This window comes from Astyanax mexicanus, chromosome 20 (assembly GCF_023375975.1).
Source record: "Astyanax mexicanus isolate ESR-SI-001 chromosome 20, AstMex3_surface, whole genome shotgun sequence".
NCBI lineage: Eukaryota > Metazoa > Chordata > Actinopteri > Characiformes > Acestrorhamphidae > Astyanax > Astyanax mexicanus.
Window position 1 is genome coordinate 14,211,359 of NC_064427.1, and position 10,091 is coordinate 14,221,449.

A 10,091-nucleotide genomic window follows, 5' to 3' on the forward strand; every position below is an offset into this window, starting at 1 on the left:
AAATAAACAGGAAACTAGAAACATAAAACTAGATATAAGTTTTATGGTGCTGGCGGCGCGGCGACTCGGGCAGCGGGAGCAGACACGGAGGCTTGAACAGCTGGAGCAGACACGGAGGCTTGAACAGCTGGAGCAGACACGGAGGCTTGAACAGCTGGAGCAGACACGGAGGCTTGAACAGCTGGAGCAGACACGGAGGCTTGAACAGCTGGAGCAGACACGGAGGCTTGAACAGCTGGAGCAGACACGGAGGCTTGTGCAGCTTCTGCAGAGACGGCAGGAGTCCGGGGGCGTGGCTCAGCAGCCGAAGACACCTCGGAGATGGGCGTGGCCGCCGAGAGAATTACGGAGCTGGGTGTGTGCAGATCCAGCGGAGCAGCAGCAGGGCTTGAGACTGCGGGTGGAACAAAAACCCGGACTGGATCTGCAGCCTCGCCGGTAAAGTCCATTGCAAGCAGCGCGGGGCCGCCGGTAGAAACCGGCGCGGGAAAAGTCTCTAAAATAGTCCCGGAGCACGGCTGGGTTGCCAGCTCTGTAGCCGCCATGAAAGCCAGCTCCTCAGCCTGAGGTACTGGCGCTGCAGCTGTGGAGCTCAAAGCTGCGGTTGCCGCAAAAACCCGGACTGGATTTTTACTCTCTCCGGCTGAGTCAAGCGCGGGGAAAGTCTCTGCTCGCGGCTGGCTCGCTGGGTAGGAGATCCTGTAGCGCGGCTCGGCTGCTACCGCGGAAATCACGGGGCACGGTTCGGCAGCTACCGCGAGGAACACGGGGCGAGGTTCGGCTGCTACCGCGGGGATCTCGGGGCGCGGTTTCACAGCCGTCACAGAAGTCACGGAGCGTGGCTTAGCCGCTGAAGACGCTAGCTTGAGAGGCGCCGGGGATGCTAGCGCCTTAGCCACTGGAGAAGCTAGAAGCGCCAGTGAGGACAGAGTCTTGGCCGCCGGAGGAGCTAGCTTTGGAGGCGCCGGGACGGAGCGCGCCTTGGGAGGCGGACGGACGAGAGTCGGCGTCTGGAGAACCGGTGCTGTTGTAGTTCTCCCCGGGGTGGATGCCGCTTCCTCCAGGAACCAGGGTGGACACATGTGTGCTGGAGGCAGAACAGCCCCTGGAGGCAGCGGCAGACGAGCTGGTGTAGGGAGAAAGTCCTCCTCCTCCTCAGAGCTGCTGGGAGCACACCCGAGAAAGTCCCACGGGTCCCGCTCCTTGAGCCTCGGGTACTCGGAGGCACCGAGGCTCATAACACCAACCCTCATCGCCCCCCCAAGAAAATCCTCCCCGGAAAAGGGGTCTTTTTCCGGCTGGTGGGACCCCTTAGAGCGCCTACCCCGAGGCCTGCGGCGTCCATGAGGCCTCGAGGTTTCCTGCGCCGGGATCCCGCCTGGAGTACGGCGAATCGCCATCCTGGAGCCTGTCCACACAGAACCTGCTGCATCCATGATGAAGGTCGGTCTTTCTGTCACGAAGTGACCCAGGCAGGGAGACGAGGAGGCGGACACAAATGCAGGTAAGGGAAAAATGAATGATTTAATAAATAAATAACAAGTAACAAATCTAGAAAATAAACACAAAGCAGGGATATATATATAAGGAGCTTAGGGAGACGGAAATAAACAGGAAACTAGAAACATAAAACTAGATATAAACACAGAGACTAAGGCGTGAGGAACAGAGGCAATGAAACACAGAGAACCGCTGAGAGACAAAACGACATGGGAAGGTGCAAAGACCGACAGAGGACAAGGTGGCAGAGGAGGGCTATTTATAGTAACAGGAAACACTAAAATTAGAAACACCTGGGGAAGGGGCGGAGCTACAAATGAGACACAGGTGGAAAAGTACTGAGACAGGAGACACAGGGGAGCACAGGTCACGTGGGGAAGACACACAGACACGAGACGAGACCAGGATGTGACACATGGATTGCACTGATATTTAAAAATGTTATTTAACTTGTTACCTTTATCTAAATTCATCTACCCTTTTAATTCAATGCAGGAACATAAAGATTGCCACCTGTAATTCTGGTGTAAGGCTACTGCTAGCCTAATAAGGCAGAATACTCCAGCAATATTATGATCATGATAAATGTTTAAGTAGTCTAACTTGCTCACAGGTTGTGTTTGAAATGTATGATCATTTGATTCAATTTGACAACTGCGCTCTGAGAATGAGAATTTGTTTTTTAAACAGGCCATAAAACAGCACGGGACGGAGGCGCAGGTAGAGGACAGAGGAGGGGATGGGGGGAGAAGAAGAAGAGAAGGGAGCGAAGCATTGGAATAACGGTTTCCACACAGCACACTGCTTGTTTGCCCTCGCTGTCATTCCATGGTGGAAAAACTCACTGAATTATGTCAGCAGCTGTGAAGCCCATAAAACAGCAACCCCACTTTTTTGACAATGGCCGTCTGCTCCCGCCGCCAACCCAGAGGCCTTAGCCGTTCGATAATGGAAAGAAAATAGCGGACATTCTTGCGGCAGGCCGCAGAAACCGAGGCCATGCAATAAAGACAGGCGGGATCACTAGTAAAGTGTACACACATTCAAACGGGGGAAAGGCACGGCCAATTCCCCCACGGTGGGAGAGAATGAGGATTTGGCAACCCCTGCTTAGGCTCTGTGAACTGGCAACTGGCTTTTTGGTAATGCTGAATGACCTAATAAACAGAAAATGAAAATAAACATATGAAATCTGATTAAGAATTTTGTAATTTGTTATCCTGTTAAGTATATATTGCCATATTCAAAATGTTATGTTATAAAATCACAACATTCTTAAAATTATTCAAAAGAATTTTCCAATGATATGTCTCTTGCTGAAAAGAGATTCAAGGTAGATTTAGTACATATATTTAATTTTGTCATTGATATTTAAGCTAAAATTTAAAGTGTTATATATATTGCAATTAAGTTGTTTTCTAGTTATTTTAAAAGCTCACTTATTTGCAAAATGACATTCTAACAAATGAAAAATATTGATGAAATCCCAATTTTTTACTTTTACTTTCTGGGCCAAAAAAAACAAGATCTTAAAACAAGAATCGGAAATGTAAAATTAAAAATGACACTACACTGTGATCTCAGAAAACAAAAAGAGACTATTTAAATTTTAAATTAATTCTGAATTAATGGCAAGCTCCTGTGGAGGCCATTTTGACATCAGACGGTAGCATGCACCGCTGTCGATCTGTAGATCTCTAGAATGGTGAGAGGGGGTCTATGATTTATCTGTATGGCTTTAAGAGCACATGATCTCATCTAGGCTCCTCCACCCACGGCAATGCCATTCACCCACACACACAAATGTATTTTAGAACACACACACACACAAGCACCACGTGGATCCGTCGCTCACACAGGGATCACATTAGCTTTTCAATTAATAATTAACATGAATGGCACAGTCACATTAAAATACAGAGTAATGTTCAGGGTATTTATGAATCGAATGAAGTACAATTAATTTGATGAACTCGTTTTTTGTTTTATTTGGTACTTTCCTCATTAGGGATTGTTTAGTTGCTCAACACATTGATGCAGCAGAGCATGGAATCTCTAGCTTCAACTATTAATAATTTAGTAGATGAATGGAAAGAGGCATGTCTGACACTGCCATCAGCTCCAGCACTGCATCTACAGCACTGCTCTTCTCACTCTTAACACATGAAAAGTAAAGAAAAAGCTATAGAAACACAAGTGGTGTAATTAAAACATTTTTCTGTGCTTCTGAAGTTTAAAGCAGGCTCAAGGTTAAAAGGGACTGGTCCATAGTTTAGATTTTTTGTATATTTTTTATAATGTATTTGTACTTTAATTAGAGATTTTAAAAAGGGTAATTGTTCTTAGTCAGTTAGTATATTTAAGTCAATGTCTTATTTATTTTGTTATGTTTATTTTAGTGAGGTCATTTGTACTACTTTTTTCTATGGAACTAAACTACTTTAAGGTAGGTCTGTCACAACAATTACATTATCGACTTAACATACTTATCTGACTTAATCATTTTTGCTGACCCTAATATTACTCATTATGTTTATTTAGCAAAAAGGACCCTGAAGTGCACGATATATCAACACTGTTTAAAACCAAATTATTATTGTTTATATTTTAGATATTTAGGATTTTTTATATTAATCTTAAAAATTGATGTTAATCATTTTTAAATAATTTGAATGCTATTATATTATCATTATATCGCTGGCACAAAACTGTCTTAAAATGCCACAATTTCATATATATATATCACACAAACATTTGTACATTTACTAACATTAAATGTTTTGCTTGTTTTTTCATACATTCCTTCTATTAAAGCTGCAGTTTTGGCTACTGTTCACACCTCTGTCCTGACTAAGAGGAGGATGAATTTTTTTGTATATATGTATTATACTGAAAACTATGTGAGGTCTTAGTGAGAAAGAATATGCACTTAACTTGTGAAATAAGATTAGTAGCTTTTACTAAGAAGTGTTACGAAAAAGAGCATGTACACACAGGTGCCCATACCCGTGCGCGCACACACACACACTTAACACACACATCACCTACTTACACGACAGCCATTTTGCTCTGATTGAATTTAAGGGACAGAGAGGAAGTCACCGGATGTGGGACGAATGTCATGGCAGCAAGAACACTCAACAAACCAACAGATCAGAAGATAAATGAATGAAGAAATAAATAAATGAATGAATGATTTATGTCTCTCTGATTTTCCTCTTGGAGACCAAAGGCTTTCTGTCTGTTTTTTTCCATCATGAGTGGCGGGTAGAGAGACGAGCGGCATGTGAACAGAAGTGGCGCGTGCAGGCAGATGACAATTTCAAAAGCTCAATGAACACAGCCTCACTGTTAACTCCTAACAAGCCACAGATCTGTCTGAAACTACAGAAACCCTCAGTAAATGGATAATTCTACACACATTTTAGCCCTAACTACAGTCACATGCAAAGGCTGGCAAACATTATCAAATAAAACAAAAGAGACTTCACATCTTACATATTTTTTACAATTGCTAAGAAGCGTTTACCAGTACTTTACACACTTTTTTTTAACTCTAAATACAGCAACACATTCACCTCATACAATGAACCTAATATTTGATTTCCTGCACAAAAGCACATTTTGTTTTCACAACACAAAAACCTGGATCCACGTCAACTAATTCCTTCAAAACACTAACACATGTTCTCTGTTCCAAACCTACATATAGTCAATCACTGTGCAACCACTGTCAAAATAATAACAGCTACTGACATTACAGAAACAGCATCACATTTGTTTGCTTTTTTAATATTAAAAAAAAAATTTACTTGAGTTTCAAGTGTGTGCAACTTGTTGTCATTAAGTGATATTTATTTTATAGAACTACAGTGTGGACAAAAAATGTGTTGTAGTCATTCAGTATAAAAACTGAAGGGACATGAAATTGTTGCCTAACTCTACAAAAATGTTATTATAAAAGTTATTAGCCTTAGTCCCATATGTGCAAAATTTAAATACACAAAAACAAAAATAATCCTTAATTTTATTTGAACATCAAACATTCTTACTCCTCTCCCTCTCTCTTATCCTGGAACAACTATTTCTTTCCAGAGGTGTCAAATAACAAAAAACAAATACTTCGATACGTTACTTAAGTAGAAATGTTAGTTACCTATACTTAACAGGAGTATTTAATTTTTACATTTTCAAACAATTATCTGAACTTTCTACTCCTTATATTTAAAAAATAGCCTCGTTTTCATTACGGCTTCTCGTCGTTCCATAAAACCCCTATCCAGATAAATCTCTCCATCCAGACAGAGAGAATCTGATTGTGATTGGATGAGAAGTATAAACATATACCATTCAGACACCTTATTGGTTCACTTTTACAATTTTACTTGAGTAAAAGTTGATACTGAAGTTGATACTTTAACTTTAACTAAAAAGTATTTTAAACCCCAGTATCTTTGCTTCTACCTGAGTAATGAATAGAGATACTTTTCACACTTTTGTTCCTCTTCTTTATCCTGATCCAACTCTTACTTTCCCTTGTCCTGGTTTATCTAAACCTTTTCCTGGACTAACTACTACTTAACTCCCATCCAGACATATTTTCTCTCAGTAGTTATATACTGTATTTAAGATTTGGAACATGAGGTAGTTGATTTTGGCATGCTGTATTAAGCAATTTTGAATAAGATAAGAAAGATGCAGTATTGTATGAGTGGGGAATGTTGTTTGTTAATAAATTGATTAAATGTATATTATGTGATAGCAGCATGAATTGTATGAACAGTATAGTTCACAACAGACAGATGTTGTTTTAAGCATGTTTAGAGTTTTGAAAATGTGACTACAGATTGGACAAACACATGTAACAACTGTAAAAAAACTGTAAATAGAGAACACAACTTAGCACAACTTACTGATTATTTTCTTTATTTTTTATGCTGGAAAACAACAAATGTGGTATGTACAAAAGATATGATTTTTATATTTTTTTTTATGATAACATGCAGCTAAAAAACAAATATTCAGTGCATGGACATGAGCTGAAATGCCCTATTTACAGTATTTTACATTGTACAGGTTTTGTTAACTTATTTTTTACAATCCTGTACAGATTTGCTCCAGTAGTTACTGTATAGTCACTACATTAAGTAATGTCAGTTACCAAAACAAACACGGCAGTTAAAGGAAATCTTGTCTCCCCATTTCTGCTCCTGATTATTCTAAATAATATAAAAAATACTAGCATTTTTAAGGGGTTAAAAAGACAAAACTTTCACAAATTTCAACAGGGATAGCCAGATTAACATGTGTACACACCCTTTGTTCGTATTTATGGCAAGCACTGCTCTCTCGTGCCCACAGAAGCCCACACAATTATGATTAAAACACATGATAAATGCTGGATTGCTACACCTACACACAGACAGACACAAAGACAAAATGTCCAATCCCCCTTCCAAAACTCCCCCTCATCCTTTGATCCTCACATTTCCTCCAGTATGCTTGTGATAAAGTTTCAGAGAGGCGAACAGGTAGCAGAACTGTGGAGTACCCACTGAAAAAACACCAAGCACACACACAAAAAGGCTTGCATGATTAGAGATGACCATTGTGAGCAGGGTGTGGAGACAAAGAAATGTGTGTGTGTGTGTGTGTGTGTGTGGTGGAGACATTGCAGGTGGTTTGGGTCAAGCTTTAACTGTGGGTTGGGGGTACAGTGAGGGGTTAAAGGCTGTGAGACCCTGATAACATGACTAACTGGACAATCTTCAGACACCTTCCTGTTCCTAGATCATATATACAACTCTTCAGGTTTGCTACACACTGACTCATACAACAAAGCGTGTTGTTCAAGTTGATAAATTATATATGTCAGAGAGAAACCATGGTTATTTCAGATGCTTTGGGATGCTGGCTTGTGTTTTCAGCCTGTGTTTACCCAACCCCTTCTGTACCGTGTAATTCTCCACCCTGCAAAGACCTTAAAGGCCTGGTCAGTGACATGGGCCAGTTTTACTGTAATGGCGCGGGCTCTGAACAGCATCAATGACCACACCCACTAAATTCCAGTAAAATAGCATTTAGACTGCTCACTTTTAAAACACAACACAAGAACACTGTGTTGGTGGGGTTTAGGGAATCCCTTCCTGGACTGTTAATACAAGAAAAATCACAATGTTTTGATCTCTATGTGAAAACCACAGGTATTGAATAAATATTATTTTAAGCACATCTACACACAAAAATTAGTACTGAAAACACCCTAACAACATTCAAGCATTCAAAAACATGCTCTTCATTCAATTTGAAATTTACATTTATTTTGCCCCTTGACTATTTATTCTCACCCCTTAATCCTCCTTATCACTTGTGACAAATATCTAAAAACTACTTTAGTGACGGGTAGACAAATTATTTTATGGGGATGAAAAATGTCTACAGAAATAAGCAAGGTGAAAGCATATGTGAAATTATCATGTAAGATGATTTGAACACTTGTGGGCAGACGAGGAGTGGTAAATAAAGCTATTTACAGACTGGTGAGGCTCATTTTAATTGTACATGTCAGCATAGATAGGGATGTGTATGAAACTATGGATGTGAAGCTGTTTTTAGCATTATATAAGATATTGTTCCTTTACACTTTTAGTTAAGCATTGAACAATGGCCATGAGAATTAAATTAGTGTTACATTAAAATTAGATGTGGTTTCTATTTTTTTTTCATTAGAAATGATGACAGGACAAATATAACTAAATATAACAGCATATGCTGTAAATAGTGTAGTTCTACAAAAATAACCCATATTGACCCTTGATTTAGATTTCTTATAGGTCTGCTTACAGTAAAACGCCACAAATTATGTTCTGTCACACACACACAGGGCGAGTGTGCACAAACGGTGTGGGGTGACTAGGAGAAACACATATAAACACACACAAACACAAAGACAGGGGATCTCCCGAACGATGGCTTTCATCCCATTACAAATGTGTGCAATGTGAAATATAATGGATTTATAATGATCTTTTTATTGCCGATTCAGTGAAGTGCTGTAATTTGGTCCTGACCACAATAACTTAATGACAACTGTGATTACTGAGCATAATTTGAATGGAGGCTGAGTCAGAACATCACTTTCATATGAAATCACTTGCAGGGTTTGCCGTCTGCTCCTGATTCATCCCATTATCTGCCTCAGCATGACCAAGATGAATTAGCACTTCTGGGTACAAAACAGCAACAAAGTAAGGCACGGTACTGGTCGTGTCCACAGTCTCTGTCCTGAAGAGCAATTAAACACTGTGGAAGGCTTGTGCTGTTCTGGGTGTTGATACTTTAAAGCAGGGGTATTTAATTAGAATTCAGTATGGTCCAGTTAGAGAAAATATCGACAGGCCAAGGTCCGGACCGATTGTTAACTTGTGTTATAATTAAGTGCTTTATCCTGTAAGGTTGTTTGAACTAAATGATAAAAAATAAAAATAATAATAATAATAAATTCCTCTCTGGCCAGATTTCGTGTACATTCCTCACCTGTCTCTCTGTCGTGCCTGTTTCTCGTTCTCCCTATTTCCTTATAAAGGCGTTTTTTCACGTCCGCTTCCCAATTCAACAGCCGGAGCAGCGGTACCGCGACCCTGACAACACAGCTTCGATCCCGCGTGAGGAGCGGTGTGTTTATTTATTTATTTATTTTCTTACCGCATCTGCACAGATCTGATTGTCTTAAGAGAGCTTTTGGTGATCTTACCCCACACGTGATTGGTCTGTGAGTTTACTGCACCGCAAAGCACGTATACAATTAAATCCTTCTCAGTAGGTTTGGGTCTGGACCCGGACCGCGGTCCACCCATTAGTGACCACTGCTTTAAAGTGTCGCTGAGTGACTGCCCTGTGAGAGGAGCAAGATTGCGTTATCCTGACTCATGAACTTAAAAAGAAAAGAGAAAGATGATAAAGAAAGTGTAGTGTAAGAGATGATAAGGCTGAAACTCCTCTACAGTGCCATCATTAAAGGGATTAGACAGAAATAATACACAAGTTTAACAGATGGAACAGGGGAGGTGAATGTGTGTGGAAGTTATGGCTCGTTTTGTCTGCTGTGCCCTTTATGAATGACTTGCGTATGCCCTCTAGGCTCTGAAGATGGAAAGACAAATAAATAGATCCTTGTTGCCTGTTATCTACTCATTACTTTGCCTATCCTACCCTCTCCTGGACAAATATGGTACTACAGGCTGTTCTCTGCCATGTTAGGCTCACATCAAAGTGCTGGTGTGGGTTAAATAGGCATAAACAGTGCATTTTTCTCCACTCCACAATTTCCCACAAGAAAATGACAAAAGTCTCCTTCAATAAATCAGAGGAGGAATCCAAATCTTGTGTGTTTGTAAACTCCTATTCGTAAGCACTGGCCCATGAAAAGGTTTCTAAAGCAGCTTGTACCAGATGTTGGAAGTTAAAAAGCAACGCCCTCAAGAGGTGCCTGCTTACTGCATGCATGCTGTCTTGCTTTTCATGGTTTTCAGACCACTGTAAAAGTTGTAAGAGTCGTTTGTGGGTTTTATGTACTGGTCAGTTCCCCCAAG